Raw genomic sequence first — 16,627 nt, forward strand, 5'->3', positions numbered from 1 at the left:
AAAGATATATACATACATTTTTAATTCTTTTATTTTATATTGGAGTATAGTTAATTAACACTGTTGTGTTAGTTTCAGGTGTGCAACAAAGTGATTCAGTTATACATACACATGTATCTATTCTTTTTCAAGTTCTTTTCCCATTTAGGTTATTACAGAATATTGAGCAGAGTTCCCTGTGCTATACAGTAGGTCCTTGTTGGTTATCTATTTTAAATATAACAGTGTGTACATGTCAATCCCAAACTCCCAGTCTATCCCTCCACCCTACCCTTCCCCCCAGTAACCATAAGTTTGTTGAGAGATACATTTTTTAAAAAGGCCTTTTAGTTATACTGAAGTATTTATGGGAAAAATAACATGATATCTGGACTCACTTTAAAATACAACAGGAAAAAAAAAAAAAAAAAAAAGCAAAGCATGAGGGATCTAGGCAAACGAGATTGGAAAACGTTCATAAATGTTGGAGCCGGGGGCCAAGCACAGGAGGCCGTTCTTTTTGCTTCTACATGAGTTTGATGGTGTCTGTAATAAAATGTCTTTGTGAGACGTTGACCCTGAGTTTTGAAGCAGAGCGGACAGAAGCCCGAGGTGCCGTGAATGGGCTCTGGGAGTCCTGAAGGAGGATCCCGTTTGGAGGCAAAGCTGGGGCGCCCGATGGGGAGAATCGTTCTTCTTGCCAAGGGTGATACCCCTCGTCCTGGAGCAGAAGGACGCCTGAGTTCTGTCTCTCGGTGACCGCGAAGGGTACCCCCTATGCTGGGCTGGGGCCTCGGCCCCATCCCTTGCCCCACATCCCATATCCTCAGTCTCACGAAGGAAAACTTCAGGGCATAGGACCTGAGATGATGCTGAGAAGCGTGGAGCAGGAGCCTAGTTCTGTAGAAGGAAGGAAAGTGTCTACTGCACTCTCACCGCAGGCAGGCGCTCCCGTGCGTGGGAGGATTTAATTTTCATAATAACCCTGTGAAGTGTTTGCATTTCCACTGGGGCAAAACCCAAGACAGCCACAGACAAGCCGAGAGAGGTTAAGTAACTCGCGCAGGTGCACACAGTGACTCACAGTGACTCGGGTGGAGGACAGGCTCTCCGGGGACTCGGAGCCTCTGCTGCTGCCCCTTCTCCTCCGGGAAAGAACGAGCCACTTGTCCCTCCGCCCCGTCACACAGACCTACTGACCGTGTGCACTTATGTTGACCGTCTGTGTACCTTCTGTTTACTCCTCCAACCTTATTAAATGGCTGTTACTGACCCTCTTTCACAGATGACGATCTGGGGCTCAGAGTGGTGACCTGACTTGCCCGAGTCTCCTCAGATGGTCAGTGGCTGAGCCAACGGTCGAAACAAGCGGTGTGTGATGCCCCAGCTGCATCTGTCATCTCTGTGCACAGTGTCTCCAGTGACCTGGCACCTGCCCAGAGAAGCTGGGGGCACCACTGGTCCATGCCATGCGGCAGCCTGGCCGTCCTGTCCCTGAGTGGGGGAAGGGCAGCCCTTGGCCCTGATGCGCCCTTGAAGGGCTGCTCTGAACATCGCTGCTAACCTGAGGGTGTGAACCTTCTGGCCCCTTGCGTGCAAAGCTCTCCCCCGGGCACGGCCAGGTCCACATAGGGGCTCAGGAAGTATTAGGGAGCAGCGAGGCCTCGGAGGCAGGAGGGAAACACCGGAACCTGAGGATCTGGGCCTGGTCCCAAATCTGCCGCCGGTCGTCTGCCACTCCCTGTGCTTGGGGTGCCCTTCCCATGCCATGTGCTGGTGTGATTCCTGTTCTCCCTAAAACTTCTCCCCGGAGCCCTGGCCCTCTCTGTTCTCAGTGCACTTCCTGTGCTATATTGTGGCGGTTGTACTGACCACGTCTTGGTCATCCTCGTGTGTACGGTGCCCAGCACGGCCTCGGTACCTGATAGGCTCTCAAGGTGCTGGACGAATGAATGAATGAGGGGTGAATGGAGGAAATGGACTAGATTGTGACCGACCCAGAGCAAATCAGGCCCTGCTCGGAGCCTGTCGCCCTTCTGCAAGATGAGGGGGTTGGGTGCTTTGTGAGCTCCGCGGCGGGGGTGGGGGAGCGGCCTTCGCCTGCAGCCTGTCCTGGGAGCAGAGGCTGGATGCGGGGCGGCAGGAAGAATCGAGGCCACGGCCGAGCTCGCCTGCCTGGCGGCTCCAGGGAGCGCTGTGTCTGGGGGACTGGCCCGTCCTCACACGTAATCACAAGGCGCAGAGTTAGGTAAAGGGCCGGGGCTGGACCGGAGGAAAAAGTTCTTTGTACCTGGCAGTGACGGTGCGTGTGCTGGGGAGGACCGTCCCCCTCTCCAGACAGCTTCTCCTCCAGGGAGCAGGGGCAGCCCAGGGGCCCATTCTTGCCGCCTCCTGGGTGGGGTGGGGGGCAGTCAGCCTGAGCCTGCCCTTGGGTTTGGAGCTGAGGGTACCCAAGGGCATGTGGCTTCTAAGGACCATCACTTCCTTGGCCTTTTTCTGACAAGGGGGGGGGGGTGCTTTGCACGTGTCAACCTTGGCCCCTAGTGTTGTGCCTTGTAGAGAGTAGGCTCGCAGAAGTGTTGAATGAATGAGTGAATGAGTGAGTGAATGAATGACCAAATGAATGAGTGAATGGGTGAGTGAATGAATGAATGAGAGAATGAATGAGTGAATGAGTGAGCAAATGCATGAGAGAGAATGAGTGAGTCCATGTGTCAGTGAATAAAGAATTATGTGGGCCACGAGGGTGAGGGGTTTTTTTGGCCCATGGCCTGACCCCCAGCCCTAGAAAAAGTCTGGAGCCGGGGGGGCGGCTCATGAGTCACTGACTCGAGGAACATGGGTGCAAAGGGATGGGCCGCAGCGGGAAGAGCAAAGCGCTGGAGACTCTCTGTGTGCAGAGAGGAGCCGGGCTGCTGTAGGCCGGGGACAGGGGCAGGGCTTGGACGTGGTGAGGATCTGGGCTCGCGCCCGCACGCTCTCAGACCTGCGGGCTTGGGACCGTCTTGTCCTCTGCTTCTCACAATGTCGTAATCCCCCGGGTGCCCGAACTCAACCTCCTGAGTGGGAATCTCTGGGGCCGGGCCTGGGATCTGCACTTTGTGGAGCTTCCAGGAGAGTTTTAACGCACATGAAAACCTGGCAGGCGTTTGGCTGAGGCTGCTGAGGTGGGGAGCCCAGGGGTATTTGCAGTAAGCAGGAGGCATGCCTTGCTGAGGGCACAGGGGCACTAGGCCTTTTACCCCTCCTAGCAGCCTGTGACTGTGGCTGATTCCATCCCGTTACAGGTGAGGAAACCGGGGCTCTGGGGTCACTGAACTCGCCCTGGGACCCACAGCCAGAAGGCAGAGGAGTTGGGAACCACAGTCTAGGCTAGTCAGCATTACTCTGCCTACGGGGTTCCCTCTGGCTCCTGGTGGGTGTCCCCCTGACAGCTGACCTGACCCCCTTCCTGTCCCGAGCTCGGGACAGAGGGCTGTCACTTGCGTCCACAGCCTGTGCCCTGGTGGAAACACCGTGCGGAGGGCAGCGTCTCCCAGGCAGAGGGCTGGCTTGTTTTCATTTAAAGACCTACTGCGCCGCGGGGCCGGGAGGCGCCTCCTGCCAGGCCCTGGGAGGCTGGTGGCAGCAGGGAGAGGCTCTGACCTCCTAGCCCGGAGCTCTGCGTCCCCGGCTGTCACCTGGGCGGCAGACGGCAGACCGGCAGTGCCTCTCCCTGGGCTGTGCCCAGATTGGCTCCTCTGTGTCCTGGTTGCCCCCAAGCTAGAGCCATCTGTGCCTGAGAGACCTGCCGTCACAGGAGAGGGGCAGACGGGACCTGGCAGCCCCTCCCGGTCATGGGGAGAGAGCTCAGGGCACCGAGAGCTTTACCTGCCCCCCCGGGGGTGGGGGTTGCCACTCACCCAGCCAGGGGCTGCGGCCGGAACCACAGTTCTTCCCCCGCCCCTTTCCTTCTGCTGCTCTCCGTCTCCCTGGGGCCGCTGGGGAGAAGGCAGGGTCTGCCCGTTCCACTGGCCCGGGTTTGGGTTTGTTTCCGTAGCTGACTGAACCCATCACCTTTTTAATTGGGAAGGCAGAGCTGGATCGAAAAGTTCCCTTAAAATGAAACCCAAGAACAGGAGGAGAACAGAGAGGCAGAGTGTCTGCAGAAAGTGTGTCATGTAGTGGGCAAGGGGAGGGGTCCCTTCCCCCCGGAGAACCCTGCGGCAGATTTGGTATTTGGTACAACAAAGGGGGATGTTGTCACCACCCCCCCCCGAAAAAGAGCTCATTCAGAGAGAGAGCAGGAGGGCGGGTGGTGGGAGGAGGCTGAGCCCCCCTCGACCTGAGGCGTCTCTGCATCTGCGATGGCGCCTAAGCCAGAGGCCTGGGCCCGGCGCTAAGAGGTGCTCCAGTCCGTGACCCCCGAGTTTCCCCGGGCTGCGCCCCGGGCCCGTCCTGCTCCTTCCACAGAGCCCAGGGCAGACCTGCTTGCCCGAGCGGGGGGCAGGAGAGGCTGCCAGATCCCGGAACCAGAAGGGCTGACACGTCCCCAGGCAACCTGGCCACCCCTTTCCGGAAGCGCTTGGCTGCACTTTCCCTGGGAAATGAGGACTTTTAGGAAAAAAAAAAAACTAACAAAAAAGCGCAGCACTGCATTGCAGAGCCGATGTGACAGCGTGGGCTGCTCTTGCCTCAGGCTCACCCTCGTGTCCTCGTGCAGCTCCAGGGGCCTCCTCGCCCTGACGGCCGGGGCAGGACCCGAGGGACAGAGTCAGGGTGTGGAGAGTGGGGAACGGGGTGGCCGGGCGGGGGGCCGGCTCCTGGGGCTCTGGCCTCCGCCGCCTTCATCCCAACACCCGTGGGTCCCCATCCTCGAGGGCGCTTTTAGCTGAAATCACCATGCTCACCATTTCTCCTCTTTCTCCCCCCCAAAAGGGGCCAGGCAGCCTCGGTCATTCACCCACTGCCGGCCCCCCCGAACCCCCCAGAACTGTTGGGGCTAAAGGGCCCACGCCGCCATCTAGGTCCAGCTTATTGGGCCAACAGGGATCCGAGGCCCCCAGCGGGGACGTGCCCTGACCGGGTCAGTCAGCGAGGGGGGCAGAGCTGGTCCCAAGCAGAGGCCGGGCTGGTGCAGGATGTTGGGGGCCCACTGGCTGGCCGTTCCAGGTGGCCAAGGGGTGGGGCAGCCGGGCTCCGATGCCACATACGGGGTCAGCATGATTGGCGTCCCCCCAGCTTCCCTGGAGCCCTGTGCCCCCCACCCTCCAGAGGCAAAACCCACCCTCAGCTGCTGGCCCGGCCCGGCTTCCAGACCTTGTCAAGGCTGCCCTCTTCGGCTTCTGGGCCTGCCCCAGGGAAGGTGGGCCTGGGGGCACCTCCCAGCTGCTGCCCCGGGATCCTGTGTGGGGTGGAGAGGTGAGCGGGGACCCACCAGGGTTTCCGGGTCCCTGCGTTGACTGCCTGCTCCCTCCCTAACTCCTCCCCAGGGCCCCGTGGTACCCCGGCCCCCAGAGGGAGGGAGGCCAGGGAAGTGGGCTCCAGGCCTGCCTGCAGGGAAGAGACTCGTGGGTGCAGAAAGATGCCCTCCAGTCCTGGGCGCCTCTTGTGGTCCCCTAAGACCTGGGACACGCCTCCTGTGCAGTGGGTCTGGACTAGCTCCGCTCAAGCCTGGGCCTGATGTACCACTGACCGTAAAGAGATTGGCCCTGCCTCCATCTGACCTTGATTTTGGGCGAATTGGCTCATATTTAGGGTGGGTTGTACCTCTCTGTACATCCCGTTTCAAGAAGGACACAGACATACTGGGTCTTGTCCGGAAGAGTTTGGCCAGGATGTGAGAGGCAAAGGAAGACACTGGAACAGGAGTGAACCTGACCAGACACAGGCGTCCAGGGAGGCCCAGCAACTGTTCTCAGAGAGGGAGGATGCAGGTCTCCTGGACGGCTGGCCTCTGACCAGCAGAGGAAGCCACAGGGAGACAGATTTCAGTTACGATAAGGAATCCACTCCAATAGCGCTGAACGGTGTGAGAAGTGGGCCACGGGCTGCCAGGACTGTGTGAGCAGAGGCTGGTCCGTCAGGGATGCGAGTCGGTCCCCGAGTGGAGGTGGTGCCTGGATCCTGCCCTCCGCCCTCTGGGCACGGGCCGTTCTTCTGGCGAAGCAGCCCCGGCAGTGAGAAGGCGTCCGGCACTGATACCGGGCAGGGCTTTGCTTCTCCGAGCCCCAGCGTCCTGCTCCGGAAACAAGGGCAGGGATGTCTGCCTCCTGAGGGCCGAGAGGGACGTGGGAAGACGGCACGAAGCTGGCGGGAGCCCCCCCTCACGCCTCAGCTGACAGTGATGTTCCCTCGTCACCGACGGCTCGTGGGCACGTGGTCAGCTGTTGGTTTAACAACAGATAAAGGAAACAGGGGGCCTAAATGAGTCCGAGATGGAGAAGCTGAACAGGACGGCCTTGTGAAACGGGGTGCGTGTCCCTCTAGAAGGGCCGCCGTCTGGGGGGTCCAGGCCCCTCAGCTTCAATCCCCTCCTCTAAGTGGGTGACTCACAGCAGGTCTTCAGCCCGGACCCCTCCTTTGAAGCCCGCCTGCACCCACCTGCACATTCAGAGTCTCCACTTGCATGCCTCACAGGTGACCCAACACCTACCTCATGCTCTCACCCACCTGCCCACACCTGGGCTGGCTCCAGGTTTCCCGTCCCGCCTGTCAGTGCCCCCCCCCTCCCCCCCCGCGCCTCTACATCCAACCCTTCACTCTCCTTCGTCATCCCGGCACCCAGTCCAGCCACGGCCGCCTCTTTCCCGGGTCATGCAGAAGCTGCTCGCTCTGCCTGGTTAATTTCTGGGCAGCTTTCAAGCCTCAGTGCAGGTGCTGCTTCCTCCAGGAAGCTTTGCCCTTGATCTCACTGAGAAGTCCCTCTAATAGTCCTATAGCACCATCCCACTCTCCGTCACAGTTCTGACCTTAGCGAAGATCTGCCGTGTGTGTCTGTGGTCGTACGATCAGTGTCAGGTCCCTAAGTGGACTGAACGCCCCATGAGGGCACCCAGAACCCAGCTTCCCAGGCTTCTGGATCAGAACCAGAAGAGGAGAAAATCCACAGTGGTGGCACCGCGGAGGCCCGGTGAGGTCTGGCTCTCCTGGAGCAGCCCTGCCTCAGCACCAGTCTCTGCTCCCCCATCTGGAGACTGAAGCGCGAGTTTGTTGGGGGTGCGCTTGGAGACGGCTCAGTCCCTGTCCCAGTCTCTGCACACGTCCCCATCTCTTTGTCACCCCACGTGAGGTTAAGGGTCAAGGCTGATGAAGCACCACCAGGTGCCGGCAACTGCGCTGCCTCAGGGGTCTGCAGTCTGAGCCGGTGGGGTGGTGCAGGAGGGTGTGCAGTGCTGGACTCGTGTCCACAGGACCGTCAGGGGGCAGGGACGGCGCCTGGGCCGCGAGGGGACCCAGACAGTGAGAGTCAAGGCGGGGAGTGGGCACTGGGAGGCTGCGTGGCCGGAAGGTCCAGGAGAGTCGGCGCTGGGCGCAGGGCCGCGGGAGTTGGGCGATCAGATGGGCCAGTTTGAGAACGGTGTTTTGGGTGGGTGCAGCCGGAAAGGATGACGCCAGGGTTCTGGGGTAACAGCATGGAGGTGTGAGGCCGTCGTGCCGTCAGGAGGTGCGCACCTTCCGCAGACGCTGGCTGGGGGCTGACTGCAGCACCGGGTTGGGAGGAAGCCCCAGGCGCCGTGGAGCTGGGAGGTGGGGTGGTGCGCGTGCGTCAAAGGCCAGCTCGGGCCGCAGGCACTGTGCTTCCTGTGCGTTTCCCTCGGGGGACCGGCCACGGATGTTCCTTCAGGAGAAGAACCTGGAGCTCAGGGTCTAGCTCATCCAGCCCCACCGGGAACACGAGGCAGGCCTGACTCTGCAGTCGTGGTCTTGCCATGGAGGGGTGGGTCTGGGGCGGGGGCTGGCGGTCCTTCTTCCCAGCTCCTCGGGTGATTCTGGTGGACGGAGAGGCGAGGACCCCTGCGCCGCAGCAAGCTCCCGCCGTCCCACCGTGGGGGAGACTCCTGTCCCCATGCGCTTCGTCCACTGTGCTCACGGAGGCCGAAAGCACAGAAGACAGCCTGAGCGTCAACGTTGGTCTGGGACCATGTCCCGCGGAAGCCAGACGCCAGCAACTGAGGGAGACGTGGGAGATGGAGCTGAGGGGCTGTGTGGTGGGTCCTGGGGGGGCAGCGGAGACGGGGGCTGGAGCCCTCGCGTGTGCATGGCCCCAGCGCTCCATGCTCTGCCGTCACCACAACGCTGACACACGCCTGCTTCTCCCCCCACAAGCCAGGCGGCGGGGCGGAGGGGAGGCACCCCTTCCCCAGCATCGGCTGCACCAGCTCAGCTGAGGGCCAGGGCCGGCAAGCAGCCGGCAGACCCGCAGGTAGGTCAGGGCCAGGGCGTCGGGCCAGCTGGGACTCTGCTGTTGCCTTTTCTCAGGAGCTACAGAGATCTCTTTCCGCTCCGAAGCTGCCACAGCCCAGCAGCCTCTCACCCAGGGCGCCACGTCTGGCACGCCTGCAGGGGCAGCTCTGTGCCTTACAGGCTCTTAGCGGGCAGAGACCTCGCCTGCATCTGTGCACTCTCGAAGGGGAGGGACCGTCAGGTCAGTGTCTTCTCTGGTCGACCGTGATGTGCTGTCTGGTACCTGAGTGTCTGCTGGTCACTTCAGACACACTGCGGGGTGCAGTGGCTGCAATCCACACTCGTGCCTTGGGAGGAACGCTGCTCTGTGCTCTTTCCTGAGGGTTGGAACCTCTTAGATGGGGTGTGGTGGGAAGGCAGGATGCAGGTATAATAACTGATTTATCTTTTCCTTAAAGTAGATAATGGGTGATGTGTCAATACAGCATTCCTTTGGGGGGAAACCCACAAAAAAACCCAGAAAAAACAAACAAAAAAACAACCGCTCTCCCGGCTGAGGTCGGCGGGGATGGACACCGCTTCAGATTCTACAGTCAGCTTGCGTGGCTTAGTAAAGATGTGCCTCAACTTTCCAATTCTGTAAAATGGGTAGAACGATATGTGGCTAGAAACTCACACCCGAGACCTTTAGGAAAGAGAAAGGAGATGGTTTGGGGGCATTTCACAGCTGCTCAGACCTGAGGTAGAAGCTATTAGAGAGAGGAGCACTGAGGTGGCGAGAACTGACCAGCCTGAGTCCAAGTCTGGGACCAAAGCTGGTTGCTGTCACTTAGGTTACTAACATCTTCAGAGCAGGTGTTTCTCCGTGTTCTATGAATTAGTGTCTTCCAAAGGCGCATCTCCCGTCCAAACCCCTTTCCTGAGCTCCAGGCCACATTTCCAAGAGCCTCCTGGACATTTCCTCCTGAATCTGGCCCTGCTTCCCACGTGGACTCCCAGCTCGTACCTCCCCAGACCCCCGCCCACCGTGCTCCTGTTCGTAATGAACGACCTCATTCCCCTTCCAGTCGCCAGCCAGACCCAGGAGCCATCCGACCCCCGTGTCCCCTCACCCCATCCAGTCGCCCAGCGTGGGGTCTCCCCCTTAGCCTGGCGGGGTCGTCTCCCCTGACCCAACAGCCCTGCTGCCTGTGTGGGTCAAAGCCGGCCCCTTCAGCCCGGCCGGGCCACACGAGTTTTCCTATCTCCCAGTGCACGTAAAGTTATGTTTACACCATCCTGTGGCCTCTTCAGTGTGTGGTGGCAATATGTCTGAAAAAACAATGTGCATACTGTAATTTAAAAATACTTTGTTGGTAAAAGTGCTGACCATCACCTGAGCCTTCTACTATTCCTTGTAGGAACATCAAAGACCACTGCTCACAGATCATCATAAGCAGAACACTAATGAAAAAGGTTGAAATATTCTGAGAATTACCAGATGTGACACAGAGACACGAAGTGAGCAAAGGCTGTTGGAAAAAAGACGCCGGTGGGCTCGCTTGTCTAGGGGCTGCACAGACCTTCTGTTAGTGAAAACGCAGAGTCTGCGAAGCGCAGTAAAGCGAGGGGGCCTGTGTGTGGACCCCCCCCCACCCCCCCGGCGGCTCTGCCCGGTGCCTCCGCCTCCATGCTTGTCAGGGCTCGGTGCCCGCGCCCTGGCTGAGCACCTCCCCTTCCCAGGGAGTTCTCATGGCTCCGCCCCCTTGAGGCACCCTCCGCCCGGTCCAGGCCTCCAGGTGCACAGCTGCCCCGAGCCCGTGTCCCTTGCTCCATCCTGATGGAGACCCTCACGGGCAGGGGTTGTGTCCCAGCTCTGTGGACCCGGCCAGCAGAGCTTACACGTGATGGACACACATCCAGTGGGTGCGGGACGGAAGGATCCCTGCCAGCTTCTGCTCCCCGCAAGAGCAGCCTGACCCTCACCTGTGCTCTGCCCAGCAGGCGATCGTCTGGGCCCCTCACACATGGCTGAGAGGAGGCTCACGCCGTACACACAGGCCCTCGGACTGCGGTTTACACACCCACAGTCACAGGAGTCGGTTATTTTGGCTTCCCAAACTCTCTGGGAAGATCCTCTGAGCTCAGACCCAATTCCTTTTCCTCTTTGGGGGTCTCTCCCAAACTCGATGGCTTGCATGTCTGGCCAGAGTCTGGAGAGACCTTGGAATCGCTCCCATGCCTGGGTGAAGCCTGGGTGAAGCCACAGTGGCCTTTTGTGCAGGGGGGGCTGGAACTGGATTTATGGCAGCCGGTGGTCCTGGGCAGGGGGACCTGAACCCCGGCTCTGGCACTTCCCAGCTATGTAAACTCGGGCAAATTCTTTGCATTTTTGAGCCTCATTTTTCTCAGCTGTGAGCTGGGGACAAACACCCATTTCATAAGGTAGCTGTAAGGATTAGGTAGGACCCGAGTGTCCACACCCTGTCCAGCTTACAGTTAGGAATGAGGGGCCCAGTATTGATCAGCGAAGCAGGTGGCAGAGGGGGGCAGGGTGCAGCCTCTGAGCAGAACATCAGAGCTCATACCCTGCGTGTTCCACTCCCTCGCTGTGTGACCTTGGGCAGGTTGCTTTACCTCTGTCTGCCTCTGTAAAATGGGAATAAGAAGCATTAAGTAGGTAGTGCTTGGCACGAGGAGAGCACTCGGTGTGTCTCCTGTCCTCACCGTCTCAGAACCCGACCCTGTCCACCTGCTCCTCCAGGAAACCTCCCCACCCCCCGCCGGCCTCACCTGGCCAGCGTCCCAGGAGCCTCCGCAAGCTGCCCGGCGAGGTGCCTCTCTGCTGGGCGGCCACTTGCCCACTTGCAGCTGGGCTGTCTCAGTGCCCCCGAGACATTCTCACTCCTTCAGAGAGCGAATGAGAACACTCAGGGGTGAAATGCTCCTTTCGGGGGTAGGTCTCCCAGCAGGAGGCCGGGGCCCTGCCCTGTTTCCCAGGTCACCGGGTCAGAGGAGGTCAAGGGCCAGCCACTCTCCCCCTCCTGTAGGGTCCCACCCTCGGACCCTCAAGCCCTGTTGTGGGGTCTGGCTCACTGTCAGCTGCATTCTTTCTCTCTGACCATTTCTTTATCCGAGACCCCCATTTAACGGGTGCCAGATACGCCACCCGTGCCTGGAGCCCAGCTGTAGATGCAGTTTGTTTCCCCAGGTGCCGCTCGTTAGCCCCACATCAACAAGTGGATGCAAATAAATTCCCGGACGAGGGGTGTCAGCAGACTCCTCAGGTTTGACGTGGCCCATCCTGCACCCCTTGTGCCATGACATACAAACTGCCTGGCACGTGGAAAGGCACTTGGTAAACAGGAGCTGCTTTTCTGTCTGCCCATCTGTAGAGATAATATAAAAAAGAGCTAATGCTTACTGGGCACCCGTCATGTCCCAGACACTAAGTTTTTTAATGTTTTTTTACTTATGCAATATTCACAGTGATTGTATGAGGCACAAACAATTTTTGTCCTCATTTTACAGAGGAGGCACAGAGAGGTTAAGTAACCGGCCCAAAGTCACACAGCTGCTAAGTGGCAGAGCCAGGGTTCACTCCCAGCGTCTGGCTGCGGAGCCTATGTTCTTAACCCCGACAGCGTCCACCGTGCGGCCGGGACGGCAGTGAGGGTCCCGTCCTTCAAAGTCTGTGGTCCCAGACTGCTGCTTAGGTTGTCCAGTGAAGCCCAGGGGGAGGAAGGGAGGAGGGAAGGGAGGAGGGAGGGGGTGGGAGGGCCACCGTTAGCACGAGTGGTGGTTACGGCGGTGACTGCAGGATTTAGAAGCTCTTTGCAGAAACCCAATTGCTGCAATTCTGGAAGGAAGAGCTGAGAATCATTACTTTGTCTGGACAGGTCTGAAGTGGGGAGGGAACTCGGTCAAGAGCCTTTAGAGAGGCCTCTTCTCCTTTCCCTCCCTCCTCCCTCTCCCCCGGGCTGGGGGTTGGGGGAAGTTTCTAGCCAGGCTGCCACGGCTACTTCTCCAGGGGACCAGCTGTGGGGTGTCAGGCCGTAGGGCTGGGGAAGGGCCGTCCACCTCCCCGGCAGCGGCCTTCACGAAGGCCCAGATCAGACAGAAAGGAGGACATGGTACAGCAACAGGAAGCCAACCCAGGGAGACAGCCAAGGCCCCTGGGGCCCTCTCCTGACTGCCCCCACCCGATCCTGCAGGGTTGGCCTCAGCCCAGGTCGGGGGCAGCTCGGGGGTCTCTGCAGAGGTGGAGCCAAAGGACCCCTCCAGAGGCTGGGGACGCGGATTTCACTGGACGTGGCTTTCGGGGAGACGCTGATGCAGATTGTGACAGAGGCCACCCTGCCTCCCGGCTCGGCCACCGGGGCTCCACACCCGGGCTGTGCTGGCACCCGAGGCCAATGCGGGGACAAAGCAGAGAACCCGGCTGCCAGCACTGGAGAGGCCAGGCCTGGGCGGGGAGGGAAGGAGTGGCTGCAGCCGCTCTCCGCTCATCCCGGAAGCCGGGGGCAGAAGTTAGGGTTCAGGAGCCGCGAAGTGAGAGGGGGCTGGGGGGCAAGGAGAGGAGATGTATTTGGTCCCTGGGGAGAAGGCTGGCAGTAGAGGGACGTGTCCACCCTTTGTTCCTTCTTTACCAGCAGAAGCTGACGCCGTGCGCCAGCCACAGCAGCGCACTGGTCTCTGTACATACATCACCCCTTTAATCCCCACAGTAACTCTGATTTAGAATTAGAGTTAGAACCCCCGTGGTGCAGGTGAGAAACCGAGGCATAGAGTGGTTGCCCAAGATCACACAGCATCCAGGCGGCAGCGCCAGGATTCGAAGATGCTGAGCCTCAGAACCACTGAGGTTTACTGAGGTCCTTCCCACCTGGAGCTCACGGGCCGGGGACGGGGAGAGAGGAACAAGAACAGGTGACAGGTGCTGCAGAGGAGAAGCATGGTACACGGGAGGAGGCGCCGGGGAATGAGGCTGGCAGGATGAAGGGGGTGGTGGGTGACAGTGTGGGTGGAGGGGACAGCGTGGGCAGAGGTTCTGTGTGTGGCAGGAAAGAGCACAGCCCTGTAAGGACCTGCAAGGGGATCAGTGCAGCTGGAGCACAGAAGGCAAGCGTGTCAGTGCCAGGTGAGGCTGGAGGCTGGGTAAAGGCCACGTCTAGTGATGTGCACCGGAAGCCGACAGGGGAAGACAGGGTAGCAGGGGCAATGGCGGGGAGGAGGTAAGGAGCGTCCGGGAGGAAGGCGCAGCTATAGCTGTGCACTAGCCTGTGTGGACTAGGGGAGGGCCAGCATCTGGGGTCACAGGACCTGGCTCCACGCCTCACTCGGCACCAACACGAGACCTTGGGAAGCCTTTGGGGGCTTCCTGTGCCACAGTGGAGTGAAGACCTGCCCCATCCTTGCCTTGCTGCCTCTGGGATTGTTGAAAAGACTCAAGTGAGATCAAGGCTGTAAGATGTTTTTACCCCACCCACCCCAGGGGGTCCTCTGGTGCTTGAGAGGCTCCAAGCTGCCTCTTTTCAAGGAGCCACGGTGCTCCCACCTCCCCATCTAGTCCCCGGCCCTGCCTGTGCACATGTCACCTGACCCTTCAGAACCCAAGCCCCCAGCAGGGGAAGGGTGCACTGAAGGGAGCTCAAACCTCAAACACAGGTATCCTCCGGAGGAGCAGACAGCCCTGCCTAAATGCTTTGTTTTCCTGTCATTAGACCATTTCATCAGTTCTTGGACCACTTTACTGGAGGCAGCTTTGAGCAAGGCTCAGGGATCTTTTGATCCATTTTACCAGAAGGAGTCATGAGGGCCATTTCATCCATCCCCCTGCACCCAAGCAGCATGACTGTCCAATCATTAAGCCACAGGCTTTCTAATCAAGCAGGATGGCATCCCGGGACCCTGGGCGTCAGGAAATCCCAGCGTCTGACCTGAGTCCAGCCTGCGGAACTTTCAGCCCCTTCCTTCCTCCTCCTGGCAAAAGATGCTTTTGTGGGATTTCAAAGGAGAAGCATTTCTTTCTCCAGGGAGAAGCAGAAGAGGGACAGCCGGGTGACAGGTCCCCCCTCAGTGTGGGAGACCAGCAGCTGGGGTGGGGGGTGTGGAGGGGTGGGAGGAAACCCCTGGTGTCCTCCTGCTGAACAGCTGACCTTGAGCCCTTACCCTCGGGAGGAATGGTGAGGGGTCAGCAGAACTGACTAGAGGGTCTCGGGCATCAGTCCTGTCTCCCTCTTCCCGCCCACGTGCCCCCCAGCCAGGTATGCGCGTGGCACACACTCCCTGCTGCGCTGGCATACTGGAAACCCCGAGTCAGCGTTTTCTGCAGACCAGGGTCCGTGCCTGGCTGGTTCTAAAGGGAGGCTCCAGCCCAGCGAGAGCAGCAGTGCCGCCGGCCGCACTGCAGTGGCCCGGCTCCCAGCGATGTGGCTGGCGGGCTGGGGACGCAGGGAGGAGGGGAGACAAGGGGGGTTGCAGGTACCGGGAATTCCCGGGGTTCCTTGCTCTGACTCCGCGGAGATGAGGCGCCCCGGAAGCCTGAGTAAGGCCTCCCCCAACACAGGATTTGGGGGTGTCACTTCCTGGGTCGAACCCCAAACTTGATCCAGGATTCTGAGTATGCAGACCGGGAGCAACCGGGGAGGAGCTGCTGAGAGTGGAGGGGAGGGGGGAAGGTGGGGATGGGGGCCCCCTGGCACCAGCGCTAAGTTCTGCGCGGCTGAACTGGGGTCCTGAGATCTGGGCGGTGGGTGCTGAGGGCCCAGTATGGGGTTCAGGGGTGAGACCGAGGCACAGAGGCGATCCCGGGCTGGCGTCCTCCCTGCCCGTCCCGCCTTGTGGGTGGGGAGTACCTGCCTCTGTGTTCAGGGGGCCCAGGCCTTGCCTTCTCGAGAGGCAGAAGCGGTGGGTTCCCATGAGGGAGCCGGTCCGGGATCCTGTGCCCCAGACGCTTCCTCCTCTCCCGCAGGGCCCCTCCGCCCGGCCCGCGTTCTCTCCTCCCCGAGACGCGGGGGGGAGAGCCCTGGGTACCAGTCGGGACTTCATGCTCGGACGGGTGCTGGGGTGCTGGGCCGGGGCTGTCGGGGCTCTTGGGCCCGACGCCCCCGCCTCCCCCGCCCCTTTTGTCTCCACCGCTCCTCTTCGCCTCCCTTTTCTTTTCTTCCTCGACTCAGGAAAACCTTCATCCGTAGCCCCCGAAGCAAATCGGCTCCTTCCCACCCGTTAGCTGGTTCCCGATCGCGGGGAGGCCCCCCGCCCGCCGTCCTTCCCAGCCAATCCCCAAGCCCGAGAGGCTCGGAAAGCCCGTGGGTGGCGGGGTGCTGGGGGGAGTGTCGCGGGGGGGGCGCGGCGGGCGGGGGCGCCTCCGCAGAGACGGGCTCCCCGCGGGGCTCCGGGGGCGCGCGGCCGGCCCCGCCCACCGCAAACTTCTCCCCCTCCCCGCCCGCGCCCCCGCCTCCTGCCAGCCACCGCCCCGGCCCGAGAGGGGGCGGGATCGCGGGGCGGGGACTTGCGCGACGGCCGGAGGGGGTCGCCCTCGGAGGCCCAGCCCGCGCCGCGTGCTGGCGGATGTGAGGAGCATCTCGATTGGCCGGCGGGCGCGGGGCAGGTGTTACTACTGCGGCGCGCGAGGGAGCGGGCGGGCGGAGCGGAGCCGCAGCGGCCGGGCGCCGGGAAGGCGGAGAGGGGCCTGGACTCCGGGAGCGCGGCGTCCCGCCCGCTGCCCTCGCCGAGAGCTCGGGCTCACGGCGCCGGAACGTCCCCGGGTAAGAGGAGCCGGGCGGGGCGGCCGGGGCCGGGGGCGCGGGCGGATGCGGGCGCCCACCTGGGACTCCCGGACTGTGGGCTCGGCGCTTGCGGCGGATGAACCGGGTGCGGAACGGGGCTCCGGAAGTCCGCTTGCGCCGGAATTACCCTGATGGTCCCTGGGGAGGTGTCCTGAATTATCCCGGGAACCCCTCTCCGAGAGCCGCGTGAAGGGCGCCGCGGGGGGCGGATGGAATGGGTGCGCGTTGGAGAGTGGGTGCGGGTGCGGGACCCCAGCCGCGCCCACCGCGGAGACGGTGAGGGAGCGGGGCGCGCCGGGGACCTGGCGGAGCGCGGAGATCGCTTCCTTTCCGCGTCCCCCGCCAGGCCGCGGCCGTCCGGGCCTGGGATGGGCGGCGGCGTCTTCCGCCCCTTCCTCTCCACGAAACTTTTTCATACACGAGCCAGCGCGCTGCCCGGTACATCGGGGGAAGCAAGGTCCCCAGGATCCTGGCAAGCGGCGGAGCTTGGAGAG

General features: G+C 61.1%; 1 protein-coding gene across 3 annotated transcripts in view; it reads left to right on the forward strand.

The window, feature by feature from the left end:
* SYT2 (synaptotagmin 2) overlaps positions 1–16,627 on the forward strand; it is an 86,506-nt gene that overhangs the window by 33,959 nt on the left and 35,920 nt on the right. For 2 of the 3 annotated variants that reach the window (XM_082397399.1, XM_082397396.1), the window contains exon 1: positions 15,901–16,112. The exons of the other annotated variant lie outside the window; for it this stretch is intronic. The gene's annotated coding sequence lies outside the window, so the exon portion shown is untranslated. Of the gene's footprint in view, positions 1–15,900; positions 16,113–16,627 lie in introns of those variants that run through there. 3 annotated transcript variants of the gene reach the window in all.

The sequence above is a fragment of the Balaenoptera borealis genome (genome assembly GCF_965194805.1).
Source record: "Balaenoptera borealis genome assembly, chromosome: 1".
NCBI classification, from domain to species: Eukaryota; Metazoa; Chordata; class Mammalia; order Artiodactyla; family Balaenopteridae; genus Balaenoptera; species Balaenoptera borealis.